Source organism: Felis catus, chromosome E2 (assembly GCF_018350175.1).
Source record: "Felis catus isolate Fca126 chromosome E2, F.catus_Fca126_mat1.0, whole genome shotgun sequence".
Classification (NCBI taxonomy): domain Eukaryota; kingdom Metazoa; phylum Chordata; class Mammalia; order Carnivora; family Felidae; genus Felis; species Felis catus.
The window spans coordinates 33,166,941-33,190,881 of NC_058382.1; the positions used below are offsets into that span (position 1 = coordinate 33,166,941).

Consider the following 23,941-nt stretch of genomic DNA (forward strand, 5'->3'; position numbering starts at 1 on the left):
GGCTGGGCTGCGTCAGGCCTTCAAGGAGCGTCATTTGGAGCTCTTCTGAGGTTTATGCAACTCAGAAGCTATGCAGTCGGAGAAACAGACTTGTAATCCAGCAAGTCAAAGGGCCACAGAGAAGCCAGTGTCACTATGATTAGTTTCATCTCCAGCGCCTGCTGGGTAAAGCCCAACATCCTCGCCTACTGTCAGAGCTCTCTGAGGTCTGTCTTCAGCCAGGACTCACTGTACAAATGCTCTGATCCTCCCTCTCCCTGGAAGACATGGGCCCTTTTGCCCCTTTGACTCAGCTCAGAGCACTGTCCCCCTTCCTGGTGACCTCTCCTTACCCCTTTACTGCCTCATACCCTTGCCCAGAGGTACAGGTCAAAAACAACCATTAACCACATAATGGCTAAGCAACATTTGTGCATTATCTTCTTTTTTTTTAATTTTTTAATGTTTATTTTTGAGACAGAGAGAGAGCACAAGCAGGGGAGGGGCAGAGAGAGGGGGAGATATGGAATCGGAAGCAGGCTCCAGGCTCCGATTTGTCAGTACACAGCCCAATGGCAGAGCTCGAACTCATGAACCGTGAGATCATGACCTGAACTGAAGTTGGACACTTAACCAACTGAGCCACCCAGGTGCCCCATGAATTATCTTCTTTTAAGATTTAGAAAAATCACTACTTTTTAATCAATTTATACTTTCCAAAAATGTTTTCCCATCTGCTGTTGATCGATCAAAAGCTATTAGGTGGGCTGAACGTAAAGCAGCTCCACTGTAGAGTTGTGGAAATAACCATACCTGGCAAATTTTGAGCTCTTCCTTTTTGCCTAGAGGTGTGCCAAGCGCTTTCTGTGAGTTGAATACACTGACTTCTTTCAAAAGTCCTGGGAGGTAGCTATTGCTATTATCCTCATTCTCCGGAAGAGAAAACTGAGGCTCAGAGATATTTTAAAACACCCCTATTCATTGCCCCTCAACATATTAAGTAGCAAAGCCAGAATTTGAACCCTGGTCACCAACTCCAGTCAATTGCTCAGTCACACCCAGTCACAAAGGAAGGCCCAGGGAGGTGAAGAGACTCGTCCCGCTCTTTCATACAAATACTTCTTAAATTTTAATATGCATGGAAATCACCTGGGGGTCTAGCTAAAATGTATTAAAATGAAGATTTTGATTCTGTAGGTCTGGGAAGGGCCCAAGATTCTGCATCTCTAACAAGCCCCCAAGCAATGCTAACACTGAGTGTGGTGAGGTTCTATACCACGCTGCATCTGGAAAGTACCTGCCACCCACTCACTGACATCAGATCCTCCTGGGTAGGTAAGTTCTTGCATTGAGCACAGACCACCCTTGCCATTGCAAGTAACTGAAAACCCAATTCAAACATTGGTTTAAGACAAAAAAGGAATTTATTGGTTAATGTAACTGGAAGTCCTGGCTTCAGGCAAGGCTGTATCTAGATGCTCTGATGATGTATGAGGACCTGGTTTTTCAAAACTGCTCAGTTTGCACTTCGTGTTGGCTTCATTCCCAGGCTCTACATAGTGATACGAAGGCTGCCAGAGGAATGAAGACACGGTGGGATGGTCCTGACAAGCTGGAACTTTCTCCTACATGGCAGGCTCCAAGTGTCTCATCACCCCACGCCCAACCTGGGTGTCCTTAAAGTCTGAGCGGGCTCGTGATGCCAATGCCACCAGGCGGATTTGTTAAGGAGCGGATAGAGATGAAGTGACCACACCCTGATGTGTTGTAGTACATTTTCAAATTCCCTGGGTTATTCTATTCTTCCTTAACTGTGGCAATTTGGTCCCAATTCTTCATTCCCCTGCAGCAATGTTATATATCTACATCTTTGCCATAGCTCCATAGCGGGTGGGGTGAAACCTGCAGAGGCTGGAAACCTGCTTGCCCAGTTTGGCTTACTGTCTTGTGCCACGGTGGCCATGGAGTAGAGCACACATCCTGAGCGTGTCCCCAGTGGCTGCTGGCCTATGGAAGACGAGACATGTGGAATGAGTCTGTACCCAATCTGCAGCCTAGAGCCTGGGGCCCAGCCTAGCCCAGCTGAGAGGCAGCTGATCTGCAAGACTGTGAGCAAGAGAATAAATGATTGCTGTGTCAAGTCACTGAGACTGAGTTGGGGTTGTTTTGTCACACAGCATCACGGTGGCAGTAGCTAATACACCAGCTTAATAATTCACCCTCAAAAATGGGACAATAAATTCTTTTCCTTTTGAGCTCCCCAAGCAGTACCTCGTGTCCACTCAGGTAGAAAAACAACAAGACTCCTCCATTCTAATTTCTCAATATGACAGATCGGGAAACTGAAGCTCAGAGAAACAAGAGCTTTGTTTAAGATCACACTGAGTAGGTAGGCCAGCAGGCAGAAGTAGAACAGCCTGCTGACTTCTGAGCCAGTGTCTTTCCCCTATCCCCTCCACCCCTCTTATTTCTTTATTCAGAGCCTCGGAAAACATTCTTGTGACCTGCACTGTCCTGACAAGCATGACCTCAAGACTCAGAGGTCCCACGTGACTCTGGCCTTGCATCAGGGAATGACTTTTGAAGGCCCGTGCACTCAAGGCCCTCTGTGGATGTCCAAGCTCTGCTTTCCAGCCACAGCCTGCAGGACCACAGAGGTAGGTTATGTTCAAGGTCTGGGTACAATCTCAGATCTCAGTGACACAAGCAGGTCCACCTGCCCATGGGGTCTCAGAGCCTGTGGCTGGAGGGTTTCACACAGACCACATGAGAGAAGTCATAGCCAGGAACAGGGCTCATATGTGCTGTACTGGGGAGGAGAGTGGGTCAGAGTGGACATTGGAAAGGAGCAGAGAGGGGCCCATCTGCTCCTGAGGACCACCTGGGATCAACCCCAACGCAAGGCCAAGTCCAACTGTAAGGCGCTTCCTACTTTCAAAGAAAATGGTTCTCCAGCAGCCTTACTGAGGGAAGTGGGCGCTTGGCTCACAGGCCTGGTTGGCAGGGATATAGCGCAGATGGGCTGCTGACAGCATCCCCCTCTTGCCCCCTCCTCAGACAACTCCAAAGGGGGAGTGAGCCGCAGGCCTGCCCGCACCATCTCCTTCCATGCCACATTCACACAATCTGGCAGCATCTCTCACGTGAACCCCACCCCCACTGATCTCTCCCGACCACACTGGCCCTGCAGGTCCCCAGCCCCAACTAGCCTCAGTTACCACCTCAAAATCAGGGCTGGGACTAGGGTGAGGTGGATGAGGCACAAAATTTAGGTAGGTGCCAAAATTACTCAGCAAACAAGATAAATAATATTTTCACGCAATACTTTTAAAAATCAAAATTAATGCAAAAAATATGCATGATAAGCAAATATCAAAAATTTATACAAAAGACAGTTTTGGACAGGTGGGGTTTGGGTTAAGGCAAATTAAGGCCTCATCCTACAAGTACAGGAATAGATGCCTTCATTAAAAAATTTTTGGTATTTCGTTCATAATGGATTTTTTTGCATTATTAAAAAAAGTTTAAATACTGCATTAAAATATTTATTCTAATTACTGATTTTTGGCCCCCACTTAAATTCTTTTTTTTTGAGAGACAGCATGTGAGTGAGGGAAAGGGGCAGAGGAAAAGAGAGAGAAAATCTTAAGCAGACTCCACACTCAGTGCAGAGCCCAACACAGGGCTTGATCCCACGACCCTGGGATCGTGAACTGAGCCGAAATCAAGAGTCAGATGCTCAAATGATTGCACCACCCAGATGCCCCTTAAATTCTTCATCCAAGGCAAGCACCTCACCTTCCTCATCTTGGTCCTGGTCCTACAAACCCAAATGTGGTCACTCACCCTCCTCAGTCCTAGCAGTGCCTTCCCAATATTGTCAAGATACAAGCAAAACTCTTCTAAGTCCTCATGATTGGATCTCTTCCCACTGTTCCATCCTAACCACTGGTAGCCAGCTGGAACACACCCACATGGCCATAGGGGTTGTTAAAATATTGGAATACTTCCTAATCTGAAGCACCAGCACCTCACTCCAAGGGTCCCCCGTCATCCTAGCTCCTATCACAGGATCCTGTCAGAACCTCCCACAATCCAGCAACCAAAGGATCAATGCCTGACCAACTCAGGACCCCCAGATCTTGCCCAAGCAATATTCTCAATAGCCACCTGTCTGGTCTCATCCTATGCCATGTTTAATAAACCTAGTGGGGACAATTATTCAAATTACAGTCCCCTCCTCACACTACACACAAACATGCATTCCAGCCAAAGCAAGACCTAAATATACACCTAAACAAAAACTGACCCTAAAAGCTTTTGCAAGTACATTTAGGAAGTTTTTAAAAATCTTGGCTGGGAAAAGGCTTCCTGAGCAAAATACAATGCCATATTGGAAAACTGGGAGAAAGTGTTTGCAAGAAATAACAGATAACACCATAATATGTAAAGAGCTCCTATCAATCAATGAAATGACAAAGAACCCCTCCCCTTCAAAAAATGGGCAAAGCATATGAATGGGCAATACACAGAAGAGGAAATAAAGACGGTCAATAAACACAAGTAAAGTTGTTTAATTTTGCCAGAACTCAAGGAATATAATTAAAATAACAATGAGATCGTTGTAACTCAGTCACCAAAAATGTAAAAAATTGTGACTACTCAGCATTGGCAAATAAGGATGTAGTGAAACAAGTACTCTGTTGGGGAGTAAAAGTGATGTAAAAAAAATTTTTGAAGGGATAATTTGGCAATATTTAAGGGTTTTAGAGGAGAAAGGGAACACTCGCTGTGTTCTTATCCTATCTATAAATTCCCTTAGCCCTGGAGATGGGGCAAGGCCATGATCACCAACGTGGATACCCCATAAAGAAAAGATCAGAGAGCCATGGGGGAAGAAAAGCCCAGGACGCTAATGGGTAGCAAACACAAAGTCTTCAATCAGAGGTCTTTTACCTCACCGTGATGCCCAAAATAAGCTAGCCCAAGACTACAAGACACTTGGGTCAGTCGATAACTGCTCACTGCTTCTAGGTCAAGTCCCAGCTCCTTAGTATGACATACCAGTCCTTGCTCTCTCTCTACCTTCATTGCCTATTGCTCCAACTCATATTCCACATCACGGCCATTTCTGGACTGAGCCCACCATATTCCACCTCATGCATTCCACCCCTATCCTCTAAAATGCCCTTTTCTTAATTTTCATCAGGACAGTAGTCCCCAGTCCTTCAGGGCCTGCCTCAGGCATTCCTTCCTCCAGGAAACCCTTCCAACCTCCCCTTAGATTGGGAGGTGCCCTGGCCTCTCACTCAGAGCTCTTAATGGCCTGCTTCCTTACTCTGCCATGGGCTTCTGGAGGACAGAGACCTTGCCCTGGGCACCTCTGATCTCTGATGCTGAATCATAGGACAGCGATGGAGTATCTACTACTTGTGAAATACGTATCAGACCCAGGCAGTATAGTGATGAATAGAGGTCCCTGTTCTTGTGAAGTTTACTTCAAATGGGAGAGACAGAGTAGATGTTTTAATTAGTTCATTAAAGGATGGATTGTTATTAGTGTTTCAAATAAATAGAGAATAGGTGGCAGCTGTAGATAGAGTCATCAAGGAGGCCTCTCTGAGGAAGCGGCATCTTAGGTGAGACCTGAAGGGTGAGAAGCCAGCTGTGAGTGAGCCAGGCAAAGGAAATGATGAGGGCAAAGCCTTTGTGATCAGGATCACATATTGACTGGAGGGCAAACACAACTGTAATGGGATGCCACTGAAGAGCTCTGACTTCTAATCCCTCTGGCTGCTATGTGAGAAATGGATTTCAGGGATGTAAGTGCAGAAGTAGGGACACTAGGTGGCCATTCCACTAAGTGCAGTAACAATGGTGGATGTTCAGGTAGAAGTAGAGAAGTAAAATTGTATTAGGGAAAGATCTGAAATCTCAGTGGTTAATTAACACTCAGCACATGTACATATAGTTTATTTCTTGCCCACACAAAAGATCAATGTGGGTAGGGCAGCCCTTCATCTTGGAGCCTGGAACATGCGGCCTCCAGTATATCGTGTCAGGGAAAGAGAGAGGCAAAGGAGGCACACGGTTCTTTATTGCCTTGCCCAAGAAGTGCCTTGTGTCACCTCTGCTCATAATTCATTGGCCAGAACCAGTCACATGACTCCATCTGCAAAATGGCAAATGGGGATGTGAGCTATCCAATGAGCACTTTGTGGACCACAGAAATGTGTTTATTATTGGAGACAGAGGTGATCTGACGTGATGGACCAGGTGTGGGGGTGGGAGGTGGTGGTGGGGAGGCAATGGGAAGAGTCAGGGATAATTCCCAGGTTTCTGGCCTTGGCAACCAGGTATAGAGTTAACATATCCAAAAAGAAACTGCTCTTCCCCTACCATGAACCTAATTTCTTCTTCCATCTTAGTTGTTGGCAAGTCCGTGCTTCTGGTGGCCCAGCTCAAATACCTTGGCATCTTTCTTGAATATGTACACTTTAAGTGGGTGAATTATATGGTATGCTATATCACAATAAAGCTGTAGGTAGGTAGATAGATAGATAGATAGATAGATAGATAGAGAGACAGACATAACCAGAATCTGATCACTTCCTTTACCTCCACTGCTGCTACTTTGGCCCATCTCCCCACCATCTTTCCCCTGGACCATGGCCACATGGGGGTCAGAGTGATTCTGTTACGATGTAAAGCAGATTAAGTCATTTTTCTGCTAAAAACCCTCCAAGGGCTCCTGTCTCAGCGTTACAATCACATTCCTTACAATGGAGCACAAAGCCCTACACACTCTGACCTCTCCTTTTTCACCTTTGGCCTGACCTCCTACTCTGGTCCTCCTCACAAACTCTTGGCCAGTCACACCAGTCTCCTTGCCATTCCCCAAATGTACCAGACATGTTCTCATCTTAGGACCTTTGCACTTGCTGTTCCTTCAGCCTGGTCTGTGGTCCCCCAGACATCTGCATGGCTCACTCCCTCACCTCCTTCTCCCTTCTTTGCTCAAATTTTACCTTCATAGTAAGGCCTCACTGACTAACCTATTTAAAATTGTAGCCCTACCTCAATATGTTTAATCCTTTACTATACTCAGCATTTTTATGGCATTTGTCAACCTTCTCACATACTATCTAGTCAACTTATTTGCTGTATCTGTTGTTGATTGTTCTGTCTCTCCCAGCTCAACTGTAAACGTCAAGAGAACAGGAACCATTATTTTGTCCTCTGATGCATCACAAGCACTTAGTGGACACTAAGTAAATAATTGTTGATCAAATAAACAAATGTGTGAAATTCCCACCGGGTGGGATGGAGAAAACTCTTGCCCATAGTAGATGCTCAATAAATACTGGTACAAGATTGATCCACAGGCCAGATTTTGAAATGTGTCCCACAACATGAGCCTAGGGGTGAAATGAGATCACGGAAAATGACAAGTACAGTGCTTGAGCCATATTAGAGTCTCAGTAAGCATTCGTTTAGGACAACTTTGCTTCACAAATTCTGTTCCCCATCTTAGAATATCATCCCTTCTCCTTCAAATGACCTAATTCCACCCATCCTTCAAGGCCCAGTCAGAACCATCCAGCTTACTCTCTCCCAGCTCTAAACTCTACATCTTTTTTTTTTTTTTTTTTGGGTAAACTCAGGCAACCTCAGGTTCTCTCTTGGTAGATATTTGCGTGTAACTGCTCTGTCAGTGTACCTTTCCATCAACTCTCCTGGTGATCTTTTTCAATGATTAATGCCTTTTTTGGCATATCCTCACTTCCACACACATTCCACCCAGTCCTCCTGGGACCACATAAACTATGAGACAGGCGTGCCTGCCAACACTCTCATCAAAAATTATCAGGAATAGAATTTAATAAACAGGAAGCAACATATAAAAACACTGAGTCAGAGAAATGACACACAAAAGCTGAAATTGCCTTTGCTGCCAAAATTCCAATCTGTAGATGGGTCCTTCACTGTCACCAAAAAGGAGAGCCCATGTTCTCAGGACTCCAGTTCGGCATTCCCTGAGGCGGCATCTCAACTCTCCTATCTCCGCAAGGCCTTTGCCATCTCCAGTCCACCCAGGACCCCAGTAACTGTGCTGTTGTTTCTGGATCATCCCCAGCAGCACTCCTGACTTCCTGTCATATTTGGAAATCTATTTCCCATGCCTCAAAGAATTAATGGGAGGGAACAAGAAAAGAGAGACCTGGTATTTACTCTTCACAATGCCGTCTTTGCAGCTCCACAGGCCAACGTCTTCCCTTTCTTAGTGGGTCTGTTCAGAGTGCTCGCCGAAGAATCCATTTGAGAATCCACTGGGATCTCTCTGCCCAATCTGATAACTCCCCATGCCCACCTTCCTGGTGATAATGCACTGATGTGAAAGTATGTACAAGCTGGAAATCCGGCTGGTTCTATGGTATCTTTTTGTGGTCGGGTCCACCTATATGTTGTGTTTCTCCAGCTGGCCCTTAAGTCTTAGAGCCAGGCTGGAGAATTTTTCCTTTGTGTCTCCTTGACTTTTAGAAGTAGGTATTACTTCAGTCCTGGCTGACCACTGAGTGACAGAAATTCAGATCAGAGAATTAGCTCATTCAAGGAAGGCATGCCCTTTGAGGATAGGCATGAGGCTACCGAAGGTCCCAACAGCCAGAGTCAGGTTTTTAGTTTAGATGAGGTATTATGGAAGTTAGGTAAACTTTAAGGAAGAAAATATCTTTTGAGCATATATTATATATAAAGTATGGTGCTTTAACTTTTACCGAGTGCTTCCTGTGCATAGGGTACTCCCCCGGTATGCTTCATACATATTCATACATAATAAACAATTTAATCATCAAAACAACTCTAATCAGGAGCATTTGTTATTGCACTCACTTTACAGATGAAGAAACTGAGGCACAAAGATGTTAAGTACAGCAGCAAATGGTCACCAGGCCTACACACAGGTGATATCAAGGACAGAGTAACATATATGCCACAAAAGAGGAAAGTGGAGAGGCTAGGTCCCTCGCTGCAATTCCCTTACCTGCCTTGCCTACCTCAAGAATCTTATGCATCCTTCAAGATCCAACTCAGGGTCTGCGTTTTCTGGAAAAGCCTTCTGTGACCCCCACCTCCCAGCAGAAATGGCCGCTCTCTTTGCTGACCCACTTGACTGGGGCATAGAACTGACCCAGCCTGATCACCCAGTGTAACAACGGCTTCCGTGCCTGCCCCCCCTCACTGGGCTGTGAGCTCCTGGAGAAGAGAGGCAGACAGTGCACCCAGGGCCTTCCCAGCACAGAGCATGGCACACACTAGGTCCTCAATGACCCCTGGCTGAATGACACAGCAGTAAGTCAGGCTTACTTGAAGGCCTCCATCCTGAAGTGACGCACGTCACTTCTACTCACGTTCCATTGCCCAAAGCAAGTTACATGCTTCTGGTTGCACTTTTCACACCTCAGACCTTGCCTGATAAAACTCAGCTATGTCAGACAGACCCCCATGGGGACTGCTAGATGGATCAGTGACAGACAGGCAGAAGGTAACCAAGCCAATTCAGCGTATTCACATCTTGGGAATCCCCCGACAAGGGACACTTCCAGTAATGTGGGAAAGTTGTAAGTGAGGTCTGTATTGTGCAGGCTACAAAGGGAAGGTTTGGGGGCACACGGAGGAATCCACAGGGGCACATAGTGCCAATTCTACTGTTAATTTTCCACGTGATTTTGGGCACATCCTTTTCCCTCAATGGTTCTCTTTTCCTCCACCAGGAAAACCTTGGGCTATAAGTTCATGGTCTCTGTGGTTCTAAAGTTGTATGATCCTGACAACCAAGCCTGGCTCACCGACACGCCAAAAATGTTACCTACCCCATTACTTGGGTGTCTGATGAACCTTAGCAAATGCAGCAAACCACTATAGAGAAACAAATATTCCTTTTCCCATCTTTAAAATGTCTGTCTTTTTCCACCCTCACACATTTTTTTTCCCTTCTTAAATATTGAGTCTCAGGGGTGAATAAGTTATGCCATCTCCAAATGTTCAGAAATTTAGATTCCATGGGAGTGAAAGAAAAGGAGGGGTGAATGATCTTTTCTCTTTCGTCACAGGAAGCTGTAGCATTTTGCAAAAGAAAGAAGGGCTTCTGATTATTAAAAATAAACCCTGGCCCACAGCCTGCCTTGCACATTAATCTTGCCAACAGATGCACACACACTCTCTGGCTCCGTGCTGAGACCCAGCTTCTCTGGCCAGTTTTCATGCTGAGATTCTCTAAGGACAACCATTTCTGTTTGGACAACTATGAAATCAGCTATTTGCTTCCTCAAGGAAGGGAATGCTACCCGAGGGCTGAAGGGGACAATGAGTCCCTAGAATCTTGATTAAGGAACTTAAGTGGTTTGAAAGGAAACTTAAGATATGTATTGAGATTCTTTTAGTATTAAGTGATAGGAACACTAATATAGATTAATACAGAGAAGGTAACTTTTTCTTGTGGCTCATATACCTGAAAAGTCCAGAACATGGGGATCCCAACTAGCTTCAGGAATGGCTGGATCTAGGTACTTAAGTAAGCTCATTGGGGATTTGTCTCTCTCCCTCTCTATGTGCTCTTTCACTCTCAGGCAACCTTTGCCCAAGCTTGACAAGATTCTCTCCTAGCAGTTAACTCCAGTGGAAAGAGATTCTGGTTTCCACTGGTTTCAACGAAAGTCTCAGAAATAACTCTTGTTGCATAATTTGAGTCACATGGCCATTCCTCAACTAATTGTTGTAGCCTTAGGGTAGAATACATTAACTGGCTAGAGTAGGGCACATGGAACTGAGAATGAGGGCCCCCCATTCTTGCCTGATAAACTGAGAGTGTACAGGGGTAGTTCAGATCCCCCCACTAAAAGTCCGTTTTAAAACCTAGACAGAATGCATGGAGCATTCTGAGGACTCTGTGAAATAAGTAATAACAGGTGGAAAGGGGAATAAGACAAGGATTCAAAGTACCACTGACACCTTTCCCCACTCTCGTATCCCTGGACCTGAACGTAACACAGCCAAACCCTGAAGTGGGCATTAGCTCCTACAGAGCTCTAGGAGAGGCTCTTGGGTTCTGGCTCAGGGAATGAGAAGGAAATACAGATGAACTGAACACCACCAACAACAAATTAGATCTTACTGACATTTACAGATTTCTTGTCTTTTCAAAGAGAAGCATCATACGCATCCTTTTCAAGTGCACATTAAATATTTACCAAGATAGACCATATCCTGGACCATAAAATAAACTTTGAGGCACCTGGATGGCTCAGTCAGTTGAGTGTCCAACTTCAGCTCAGGTTATGATCTCATGGTTTGTAGGTTCGAGCCCCATGCTGGGCTTTGCGCTGACAGCACAGAGACTGTTTTGGATTCTCTGTCTCCCTCTCTCTCTGCCCCTCCCCCCTCTTTCTCAAAAACAAATGAACATTTAAAATAATAAACTTTAACAAATTTAAAATAATTGAAATCATACAAAGTGTGCCCTCAAACAATAATGGAATTAAGCTGGAAATGAACGAGAGAAAGAGAAGAGGAAAATCTCAAACACTAGCATATTAAACAACATGCTTCTGTATAACTCATGGGTCCAAAAGGAAGTCTCAGAGGAAATTAGAAAATATTTGAACCAAATGAAAATGAAAATACAACATATCAAAATGTGTGGGACGCATCTAAAGCAGTGCTTAGAGGGAAATTTATAGTACATACAGTCCCCAGCTTATAATGGTTTGACTTATGATTTTTCAGCTTTACAATGGTGGAAAAGAGATATGCATTCAACAAAAACTTTACTTTCAGTTTTGAATTTTGATCTTTTCCAGGGCTGGCAACACTCTCTTGTAAGCCACAGCTCCCAGTCAGCCACATGATCATGAGGGTGATCAACCGATATGCTTACAACCATTCTGTATCCATATGGTCATTCTGTTTTTAATTTTTAGTATGTTATTCAATAAATTACATTAAATATTCAAAACTTTGTTATAAAAGAGGTTTTGGATGAGATAATTTTTCCCAACTATAGGCTAATGTAAATGCTCTGTTCACACTTAAGGTAGACTGGGCTAAACTATGATGTTTGGTAAGTTAGATGTATTGAATGAATTTTTGACATGATATTTTCAACTTACAATGGGTTTATTGGGACATAACCCCATTGTAAGTCAAGGAAGATCTGTATTGAGTACTTACATTAGTAAAGAAGAAAGGTCTCAAATCAATAGTTTAAACTTCCACAGGAAACTATTAAAAGAAGAACAAAATAAAACCAAAGCAACCAGAAGAAAGAAAACAATAAAGTTAATACAGAGTGAAGAAAATTGAAAACAGAAAGATAACAGAGAAAATAAATCAAGCCAAAAGTTGTTCTTTTCTTAAATAATCAATAAAATAGAAATGTGGGTAGCAAGAATCACAAAAAAAGACACAAATTATCATCAAAAATGAAAAAGGGAATATCATCACAGATCCTGTAGTCATTAAAAAGAATAATAAGGAAATGCCACAAACACACCAATACATGTACATTCCATAACTTAGATTAAATCGAACATTTCCTAGAAAAGCACAAAAAAAAAAAAAAAACCAAAATCACTCAAGGTGAAAAAGACAACCTAAATTGTCCTACAAATATTAGAGAAATTGAATTTGTAGTTTAAAATCTTTCAAGAAAAAAATTTCCAGGCTCCGTGGTTTCACTGACAAATTCTACAAAATAAAAAAGAAATAACACTAATTCTACACAATCTCTTCCAGAAAAAATGAAGTGAAGGGAACATATCCCCCATGCATTTTATGAAGCCAGCAATACCGTGGGACCAAGAACTTACAAAGATAGTGACAGAAATAAAACTACAGACTAATATCTTTCATGAACATAGAAGCAAAATTTCTTGACAAAATGATAGCCACCAAATCCAGCAACACATAAAAGAAGAAAAAACACAACCAAGTTACATTTAAGGCAGAAATACAAGGCTGGTTAAATATTAGAAAAATCCATCAATGTAGTTAATTCCCATATTCAAACTTTAAAAGGGAAAAAAAACCTCCACATGAGTATATCAATTAATGCAGGAAGAGTATTTGATAAAATTCAACACCAATTCATAATGAAGTCTCAGTGAAACTGGAATAGAAGGAATCTTCTTCAATGTAATAAAAGGTAGCTATAAAAAACCTACAGCTGACATTATACTTTATGGTGAAGGGCTGCACGCTTTCCCCTTAGATTGGGAACAGGTATGGATGCCCATCAGAATGGTTATCGTCAAAAAGACTGACAATACCAAGGTGGAGTTTATGAACTAACTGGAAGTCTCAAGTGCTGCTGTTGGGAATGTGAAATGGTGCCACTACCTTAGATATCTGTGTGGCAATTTCTAATAAAGTTAAACATTTATAATATGCTCCAACATTCCACTCCCATTTCAACAGAAATGCATACCTATGTGCACTTAAGATATGTACAAGACTGCTCATTGTGGGTGTAATCATAATACCCCCAAGCTAGAAGTAACTCAAATGCTTTCAATGGGAAAAGAGAAAAACAAAGGTACATCCATACAGAAGGAATACTATTTAGCACTGAGGGAAAGAACGACTTGGATGAAACTGAAAAACATTATGGTGGGGAAAAGAAGTCGGGCATAAAAGATTACATCCTGTGTGATTTCATCCATGCCAAGTTCTAGAACAGGCACAACTGAGCTAAGATGATAGAAATCACAACAGTACTTGCCTGAGGGAAAGGTTGTCCGGAAACGGGCCCAAGGGAACTTTCTGGGTTGGTGTAAATGTTTTCTATCTTGTTTTGGGTAATGTTTTCACAGCTGATTACAACTGTCCCAGCTCATAGAACTGAACATTTTAAGACCTGTGCATTTCTATTGTATACACTTTTTACCTCAGTTTAGTACAAAGAAAAGAAATCCTCGATGAATATAGCACTTGACTTTCTATAAAACATTTCACACCCATTCCCCTGTTCCCTCCATTCGATCTTCTCAGCAGCCCTGGGAAGTGGGAAGATTGGCCTATTTTATGAATGAGGAAACCGGCAGAGGAGCAGAGTGAGAAAGGGACTCCCAAGACCACACAGCCTGTGTCAGAGCAAGGACCAGAGCCCAGGTGTTGGGACTCCACAGTGCTCCTTACACATTCCTTCCTCGACTCTCGACCTGTGTTCTCCTGTACCCCTGGGCATTGCAGAGCTGCCTGGGGCAGGGTGATTGTCTGCTTCCACCACTCTCTCCACTTTTATGCCCTCCACCTACTCAAGTCCTGCCTATGCTTTAATGTGAAAAGTCTGAGAACTGCTGACGTTACAGATGATGAAACAAACATAAATGTCCAGGGGCTCCTCTCTTCCTTTGCACCCTCTGTGGCAGGACATGCAAGACGCTGGATCTGATTTTCACTCTGGGCTAAAACAGTTATATCTGCCTGGAATGGTGCATTTCCAGCTGTTACATCAGAGAAGGTAAACCCGAAAGAACAGCTGGAGAGGAAGTCCTTAATCACGGTGTTGCCACTGTGTGATGTCAGCCTAGTCACTCCCCCTCTCAGTGCGTTGGTTTCCCCATCTTTACTACAAGGGCCCCGGACTAGATAAGATCCAGGTGTCTTGCACTAGGGTCTAGAGCTGGAAGGGTAGTATTCATCTCTTCTCAAAACCTCCCGTGTGAAAACTATGAGCCCAGATATCCACCTTAATGTTCATTCCAGAGAAAATTCTCATAAGTCACTGAGATGAAGAGGATCCCCATGCCTCCCCCCCCCCCCCCACCACTCCATGTTGAGAAGTACCTGGGACCTCCAGGAAGAATCATCTTCTGTTCCCCTGTCCAAAGTGACTTCAAGGGACCTGACAGCCTCTATGTGTCACTTCTCATCCAATAAACTGGAGTCGTGAAGACGTGGGTCCCAGTCCTAGTTCCATTAATAGCTGGCAATGCAGCTGTTAAGAAAGACCCCTCCCCTGTAGGGACCTGCTGCCTCGTCCATAAAATGGAGTCAGTGGTCCCTGCCTACTTCCCTGGATTGTTGAGAAGACTTAACGAAGTAAAAATCACCAACGTGCTTTGAGCAGAATAAAGCTCCCTACCAAGATCAGGGGCTCTTATCTTTAAGTCAGGCCAGAGGCATCTTAAATCCTTGCGATCCAGAACCAACCGTTCTTTCCTGGTGCCTGTGCAGTGCCGCTTACACCGCTAGATGGCGGTAGCTGTCACTTGCAGATCCAGAAAGAAGGGTGTGGGAGAGCCAGGGGGCCGCCTGCTTTAAGAAAACTAGGCCAAAGCCGGCTCGTTACATCACTTCTAATGGAAGCAGCCAGTTCAGTCTGGATTTTTCTCTATTGCGGACGACAATGTGAGGAAACTTCCTGGCTTCTGCGCATTTCAATACTAATTACTTGGCCTGAGATCAGTCTTTATCACCCAGGAATTGGTTCTGGGGCCCCTGCCCAACCTTCTGGGAGTACAGGCCTTTCTCCCCCAAGGCCTCTGGACGTCCCTCTCCAACTGCCCCACCCTCAAGCACACTTGAAGTGCATTTCTTGTCCTGCCTTTTAAATCTCAAATGAGTTCATCAGGCACTTCTGTCTACTTACACCAGGGGCGTACTGAGTAAGAGTGACTTGGGCCAGCCCTCAGAGGAAAGGACAACTACAGACTGCTTGAGTTCGAATCTTCTCCTGCCCCTCACCTGCTATGTGCATGATTTTGAACAAGCCAGTCTCATTCTGTGTTCATCACTTAATTTTATAATGGGATTAATAAAAAAAAAAATTATTAGGGGCGCCTGGGTGGCTCAGTCGGTTAAGCGGCCGCCTTCGGCTCAGGTCATGATCTCATGGTCTGTGAGTTCGAGCCCCACGTCGGGCTCTGTGCTGCCAGCTCAGAGCCTGGAGCCTGTTTCAGATTCTGTGTCTCCCTCTCTCTGACCCTGCCCTGTTCATGCTCTGTCTCTCCCTGTCTCAAAAATAAATAAAGTGTTAAAAAAAATTTAAAAAAAAAATTATTAAATGAGTTATGCTGGTTATTATGGTGCTTGGAATAGGGCCTGGCACTCTGTAGGCAATAATATTTATTGGGCATCTGCTATGCATAGGTACATTATCTCATTTCATGATCATACCAGTGGCTCAGAGAAGTTAAACAATGTGCCCAAGGTGGCACAGCAGTTAGAAGTAAAGATAGGATTTGAACTGGGTTCTGGCTCCATGACTCCTGCCTTCAGCTACTCTTAAAGAGAAAATGAGCAGCAAAAGTCAGAGAATCAAAAGGTTAGCAAACCTGCAGACTATACTGTCAGTCTCAGACTGGCTGTAAATTGGCCATACCAAACCACGCCATTCAAGTCTCAGAGACCTTGTCCTACATCAACTCTAGCATTCACTGGGCCTTTGGGATCTGGAGCAAGACCCCTACTTGAGCCTCAACTTACTCATTTATGAAACAGGCATCTTGATAGATCGCTATTTTCCACACATGCTTAGTTGTCAAAATCACCTGGTCTCCTTCTTAAGAGTATGTATATTTGGACCCTACTTCTGAACTGCTAAAATGGAATCTCCAAGGGAGGGATCTGGACATCTGTATTTTTAACAAGTAACTCATGATTCTCAGGACCAGAAAAAAGTTAGCAAAACATCCTAGGCCCAGATGATCTTAGAGACTCTCCTAGCTCTGTCCATCTTGATCCCACTGCTACTCAACCAGGTTCCTGACCCATCTCCCTACAGACACCTCCATCAACACCACAGACCCTGTCCCTTTGCCACACAGTCTGACCCCCTAAGACCTCTCCATTCCACATGGATTTGATCTCTCCTTCCTTCCTGTAAGGCACTCAGCTTCGCAAGGGAGCTGAAGCTGTATAAATAATAAATGGAATTTACAGTAGCATTTGGAATTCACTTAAGCCCTAAAAACGTAGTTGCAGTAAAGTCTCCTTAAGGCTCATCTTTTCAATGGATAAGAAGAAAAAAAAAAAGTAGCTTCTCCATTGACTTTCTTAATATGCAAATCAGGATATTTTAACAAGACTTGATTCTAAATGTCCACAGTGTCCACGTGGAAGGCATAATCTCCACTGCCAGAATAGCAGTGCCCTGCTGCTCCAGTATGAAATACCCAGGAGCCCTAGGTCAGACTACCTTTCAGGCCATGGACAGGGTTAATAGCCCCATGACCTGGAGGGAGGCCTTGAGGAAGAAGCCCCAAGACACAACGCCAATACCAGCCTCATCATACCAGCTTCTCTGCAAGTCCTTTCCATCCTTGCTCTTGCTGTTTTCAGACTCATCAGATGGTACAACTGAGCAATACTGGCTGCTCCCATTCCCTTCTTTCTGCTACAGTCCCTCTCTCATTCCCCACAAACGAGTGACCCCACTGACATTGACTTGAAACAGACCTGAAATTCTTACTGTTGGCCAAATCTGCGTTAAGGGAATATTTTCTGGAAGAGTGAGTACCCTGGGCTGGGTTTTGTTAAGACTGGTATCAGTCAGCTATTACCACAATAATGCCATGTAAGAAACCACCCCACTACTCAGTGGTTTACAACAATAATTTATGCTCGCTCATGTATGTGTGGGTTGGTCGGCTCAGCTGAGTTTGGTCCCAGCCTTGGGTTTGGTTCAGGTCTGCTCTGGGTATCCCTCCATTCTTCCTGGACCACTGGGCTAGCTAGGGTGTGTTTCTCTTATGTTGGTGGAAGAAGCTCACAAAGACAAGTCCATAGTCCAAGCTTATTTCAAGCCACTGATGGTGCCACATCTGCTCACATCCCATTGACCAGATCAAAAGGCAAGGACATTCACTCCGCCTGACATGAGGCCAAAACAAGTCACAGAACACACATGAGGGGCAGGAAGTTTAAGATGAAAAAAAGGAGTCAAGCACCTTGGAGCTACTCCTTCAGGTAGGATGACACAGAGAGGGATCCTGGAGCCAGGCTTCATGTGGAAGTCACTCAAGCAATAGAAGCAGAGCTGCAATAATATCTCCTTGGGGAGGAGGGTTATAGGGAAGGAGAAAGTGTAAATCAGAAAAAAATAAAACATAACTATCTCCAACTACACAGCACACCACGGCCTGAACCCCAACTTTCTCAATGCTCCCTCTCCCCATCTCCAAGTGAGAAAAACCACATGAGAGGATTCTGATCTCTTCTTTGCCACAGCTGGTTGTTTGCTTTAAAAAAAAAAAATCACAGCTTTAAAAAAGATCAGACTTGGGAAGGGATTCTGGATGACCCTCTTATCCTGCCTCCTCAGCTTTCAGAGAGGAAAAGGGGCTTGGGGAAGGTCATTAGGCAAGTAAGCAGCAGAACAAGGAATACAACCCGTGCTTATGCAGCTTTCCCACTAGAGACATCTCCAAACAGCCAGGTAATTAAGATTTCATTTATTCAACAAGTACTTATTAAGCATTTACTCCATGCCAAGCACTGTTGTAGGTGTTGGGGATAAAGAAGTAAACAAACACCCCTCATGAAGCTTCCACGCTATTGAGGAAAGGGTTAGATGATAAATAAGTAAACACGTGAATTAATCATATGGCAGTAAGTGCCATGAGAAAAATAAGCAGGGCAGGGCAAGTTGGGGTGGTAGGGAAAGGAGGCTGGGGTCATGTGCTGGTGGTCAAGGAAGGTCTCACAAAGAAGATGACACTTGATCAGTGCCACGGTCTGAATAATTGTGTGCCCTCCCCCACTTCCCCACCATCATCAAATTCATATGTTGAAATTATGGGCACCTGGGTGGCTTAGTCGGTCAAGCGTCTGACTTTAGCTCGGGTCATGATCTCAGGGCTCATGAGTTTGAGCCCCACATCTGGCTCTGTGCTGATAGCTCGGAACCTGGAGCCTGCTTTGGATCCTGTGTCTCCTTCTCTCTCTGCCCTCTCTCTCTCTCACTCTCAAAAATAAACGTTAAAAAAATTCATATGTTGAAATCCTAATCCTCAAAATAATGATACTAAGAGTGTAGAGGCCCCACAGAGCTCCCTCGCCCTTCTGTCCAGTAAGGAAGACAAGTCTACGACCTGAACAAGGGCCTTCACCCAACCATGTAGGCACCCTGATCTCGGACTTCCAGCCTCCAGAACTTGACAAGTAAATTTCTGTCGTTCATAAGCCACCCAGTCTGCAATATTCTGGTACAGCAACCTGAACGGACTAATACAATCAGGGAAGTGAAAAAAGTAATTAGAGAGCCATGAGAAAAATATCTGGGCCTTTCCAGCAGAAGAAACTGCAAGTGCAAAGGCCCTGAGTCAGGGACAGGTTTGGCACAGAGAAGGCTGAAAAGGGCGGCAAGACAGTGCGGGGGTAGGGCCTAGAAGGCTGTGATGATTAATTCTGCATGTCAATTTGACTGTATTGACACTAGTTCTGAGTGTGTCTGTGAAGGTGTTTCTGGAAGTGATTAACATTTGATTCAGCAGACTAAGTGAAAAAGACCTGCCATCACCAGTGTGGATGGGCATCATCCAATCCATGGAGGGCTCAAACAGAACAAAATGATGAAGTAAGGGCAAATTTCCTCTCTCTCTTCTCGAGCTGAAATGACCATCTTCTCCTGTTCTCAGACAGTGAAGCTCCTGGGATGTTGGATGGAGCTCCTGGTTCTCAGGCTTTTGGGATTTACACCAGTGGCCTCCTAGGCCTCAGGCCTTCAGCCTTGGACTAAATCATACTACAGGCTTTCCTGCTTGTCTAGCTTACATATGGCAGACTGTGGACTTCTCAGCCTCCATAACCACATGAGCCAATTCCTATAATAAATCTCCTCTTTATACCCATCATCTGTATCTATCTGGATCCTACTGGTTCTGCTTCTCTGGTGGGCCCTGACAGGGACCATGGAAAGACTTAGGGTTTTGCTTCAAATGAGACGGCAAGCACCAGAGAGCTTTGAACCAAGGAAACACATGATTGGACTTTGGTTTAAAAGATCCCTTTGGCTGTGTTGAGAACAAACTGCAGAGGCAAAAGATTGAGGTTGAGGGTCACACTGGGAGGCAATCACGGTAATCCAAAGGAGTGGGGACTGGGACCAGGGGTTGTCATTCTGGGTGGTAAGGAAGAAGCAGATTTGGGACCAGTTGTGGTGGTAAAGCTGAGGATTCCCTGATGGGTTGTGAATGTGGTGTTAGAGATCAAGGTCAGAAAAGAACCCAAGATTTCATCTTGAGCAACTGAAAAGATGTCACCATTTTCTAAGTTGGGGAAAGCTGTAGAAGGAGCAGATTTGGGTGGGCAAATCAGGCATGCTTAAGAGGCCGTTGTTTCCTTTGCTTTCTGATTTCCTGTGTTTGTCCTTACGTAACTCATCTACCTAAGCCCAGGGCAGGTTAAAGCATTTCTATAACTAAACATCAGCTTTCCTCTGATAGATGCAGTAATTTCCAGTAAATTCTTGGTCCTAGGTCAGAATCCCCAGGAAGCAGACTCTGACATGAAGTTAGCATGCAGGAGGTTTATTAGAGTGCTCTTGAGATCAACACCCATGGGATGAAGGGAAGGAGGCAGAGTGGGCCCAGGGAGACACAGAGCTATGATGTAGTATCATAGTGGAAGTGTGGGGAATTCTGAAAATGAGATGATGCTTCAGAACCACCTGAGTTGGGGCAAGAAGGCTGGGCAACAGGGTCACTGGCTTCCTGTGGGAAGATGCGGCATGAAGCAAAGTCACTCTCTTTATCTGAGGCAACCCCTACAGGGCTGACAGCTGACATCTGTATTCCAGAGACATGGCCAACAGCTAGGGAAACTACAGCTAGGCCAACAGCTAGGTTCTTTATTCCAGAAGGGGAATCTGGGGGGTGCAGCACAATGTCCACCACATTCCCTCGTGCCAGACACCAGGAAGGCTAGTGCTTCAAGTCCAGTTCTTCCCCCATACTCATTATTCACGGCTGGCCAGCAAATGGAAACCCTGTCCAACTTCATGGGTTTTCCAGCCAGACGTGAGGCAGGAAAACATCCCAACAATGGAAAACAAACACAGAAGGAATTCCTGGTGGAAGGACACCGCTGTGGACCCCGAGTCTATCAGTGCAGCTGTCAGCCAGACCCAGAGGGCAGACCCAACTTTGGTTAAGTGTAGTTGCGCAACTCACCTTCACCTTTGGAGTCTTGATGTAAAACATCAGTCTTCAACATATAAAAAGCTTAGGAGGTCAGGTAACAATTGTGAACTACGCAGAAGCTCTACATTCTCCTTCTTACCCTAGACTCCTAGGGAAAAAAAAAAGTGAAGAAATAATAATAATGATAACAATAACAATAATAGCTGATGACAACAATATAAATAAGTTAATAATAAATAATATATATAAGAAGAAGAAAGAATAATAAAAATCCCAAACAGTGTTGGAACAAAAGAAGAGGTGCCCCCTGTGGACCAAAGATTATTAAAAATTCCTGAAAAAAGTGAGGCAGACAGGGAAAACTGAAGAAGAAAACCACATCCCAGTTGCACAAAGGAAAGAATTTTTGCAAACAAGTTGGGAAAGCAGCTCTGTGGCACCGAAGTCAGCAGGAGGACCCAAGGATGACTGATAGGGTAAATGGTCTTGAAAAAAAAATCAACACCATGAAAGAAAAGTACCAAATTTAACAATCCGAGGAGCTAAATTTAACAAAAAGAACTAAATAACAACCTGAAGAACTAAAACCCATGGAAAGAATCAATAGAACAAATAGAAAAAGCCTTTAGAAAAGTTTAATTAGTATTTTCATGTGAGCAGCTATTTGTAAACATACAAGGTAATCAATGAGAGGTCTTGGATATGACACATTTTAGGATTGAAATAAAAACCTCAATATATGGGTGGAATATCAGGATAGACACACCTAAAGAGCAGATTACTAAACTTCAAGATTGAACAAAGGACTTGACCCAGAGCAAAGCACAGAAAGCAACAGAGATAAAGAGGAAAAAATTAAAGGAAATGGAGAATGAATCAAAACAGTGACAAAATCCATGTAATAGGAGACTAGAAAGAGGGTATAGTGAGAATGGAAAAGAAATGCTCAAGTAAGATGTGGGAAAAAAACTCCTGAAAAAAACATGAAAGTCTCCATATTTAAAAGTCCATCAAGTGCTAAGCTAGTTAAATTTAAAAAGATCTACATTTAGGTATCATGTGGAAAATTTTACACAGAAGAGAAAATTCCTCCATACAGACAGAACTGATTCCTTGCAAAGAAATGAGAATCAAGCATCATCAAAATTCATCCTGCCATAGATGGCAATAGACAATAGAACAATAATAATCTCGGATATCTGAAGCAATTTATTTTTAACCTAGAATTTGATGCCCTGTAAAACTATCTTTGAAGTAAAAGGGGAAAATAAAGATATTGTCAAACATTCCAGAAAGAATTCTTAGACAGGATAAAACAGTATAAAATGAAAAAACGAATCAAAGAGAAAAACACGGGTTATACGAATTAATGTTAAGGAAAACAAAACAAAACAAGAAACAAAAGAAAACAACTAAAGAAATTAAGATTTTACTAATTGAAATACGTGATTATATTAAAACAAAATAATTAATATTTTGTAACTAAAATACCGAATTATATCAACATGGTAAGTATAAGAAAGGAGAAAGAAAGAGTAGTAAGAGAAATCAAGTAACGAAAAAAGTAAAAGGTTTTAGTATTTTTCACTGGGAGGATCTAGATAGTGATTGATTTCCAGATATCAGTATGTCTCTTTAAAAAAGCACTGATGTATTACAATAATTTATTGGAAGTATGCAAATAGAATAAATAACTTCAAACCACTAGAGAAGAAAATGAAAACAAAAAGTCACTCAAAAAAGTCACCCTCCAACCAAAAAGAAAGAAAGAAAGAAAGAAAGAAAGAAAGAAAGAAAGAGAGAAAGAAAGCAGGAGAGATAAAGGGGGGTAAAGCAAGAGTTCATGATTTAAAAAAGGGAAAAAAATTACAGGAGTAAATCCAACTATATCAATAATATCAATAAGTATGACTGGTTTAAATCCCTATTTAATGAAAGAAACTCTTTTTTAAAAATTTAATGTTTTTATTTGAGAGAGAGAGAGCATGAGCATATGAGCAGGGGAGAGGGGCAGAGGGAGGGAGAGAGAGGAAGAGAGAGAAAGAGAGAGAGAGAGAGAGAGAGAGAGAGAGAGAGAGAGAGAATCATAAGCAGGCTCCTTGCTTAGCATGGAGTCCAATGTGGGGCTTGATCCCATGACCCTGGGGTTATGACCTAATCTGAAATCAAGAGTTGGACACTCAACCGACTGAGCCACGCAAGCACCCCAGATGAAAGAAACTCTTAAACTAGGTTTAAAAAATAAAAGCCTGGTATACGCTGCTTGTAAACTACACAAAAGCAAAATGACGGTTGGAAGTTAAAAATAAGAAAATGGAAACAGCTATGCCATGCAAATAGTAATAAAAACAATGTAGGTAGAGTAGTAATAATATCAAACAAAATAAAAATCAAGGCAAAGAACAATGAAAGGGACTGGGCTAAGAGACATTTTACACAGATAAAATATAAATTCTACAGAAAAGATATATCAGCCATAAACTTTTATGCACTCAATAACATAGTTTTAATACATAAAGCAAAAATTAAAAGATGAACAAGGAGAAATGATAATTCACAATCATCGTAAGAGATTTTGTTAGCTTTCAGCACTCACTTAGATCAAGTAGCTATATAGATCAAGTACAGAGAGGATGTGAATAGCATATATACTATAATTTTAAAACATGATTTAATAGACATAGATGTTAATAAAAGACTGCTCATTATTTTCTGTCACACGTGGGACATTAAAAATTAACTTCTGTATTAGGTCACAAAGGAAATCTCAACAAATCCCATAACAAAGAAGTCAAGCAAGTTACTTTCAGGCCAAAAATGCA

General features: G+C 43.2%; 1 long non-coding RNA gene across 4 annotated transcripts in view; it reads right to left on the reverse strand.

Annotated features, from left to right (window-relative positions):
• Positions 1 to 23,941, reverse strand: part of LOC109494882 — a 258,239-nt gene that overhangs the window by 36,800 nt on the left and 197,498 nt on the right. For 3 of the 4 annotated variants that reach the window (XR_002738437.2, XR_006590114.1, XR_002150001.3), the window contains exon 4: positions 21,150 to 21,267. This is a non-coding gene — a long non-coding RNA (uncharacterized LOC109494882). Of the gene's footprint in view, positions 1 to 20,491; positions 20,691 to 21,149; positions 21,268 to 23,941 lie in introns of those variants that run through there. The other variant, XR_002150000.3, reaches the window with a different exon arrangement.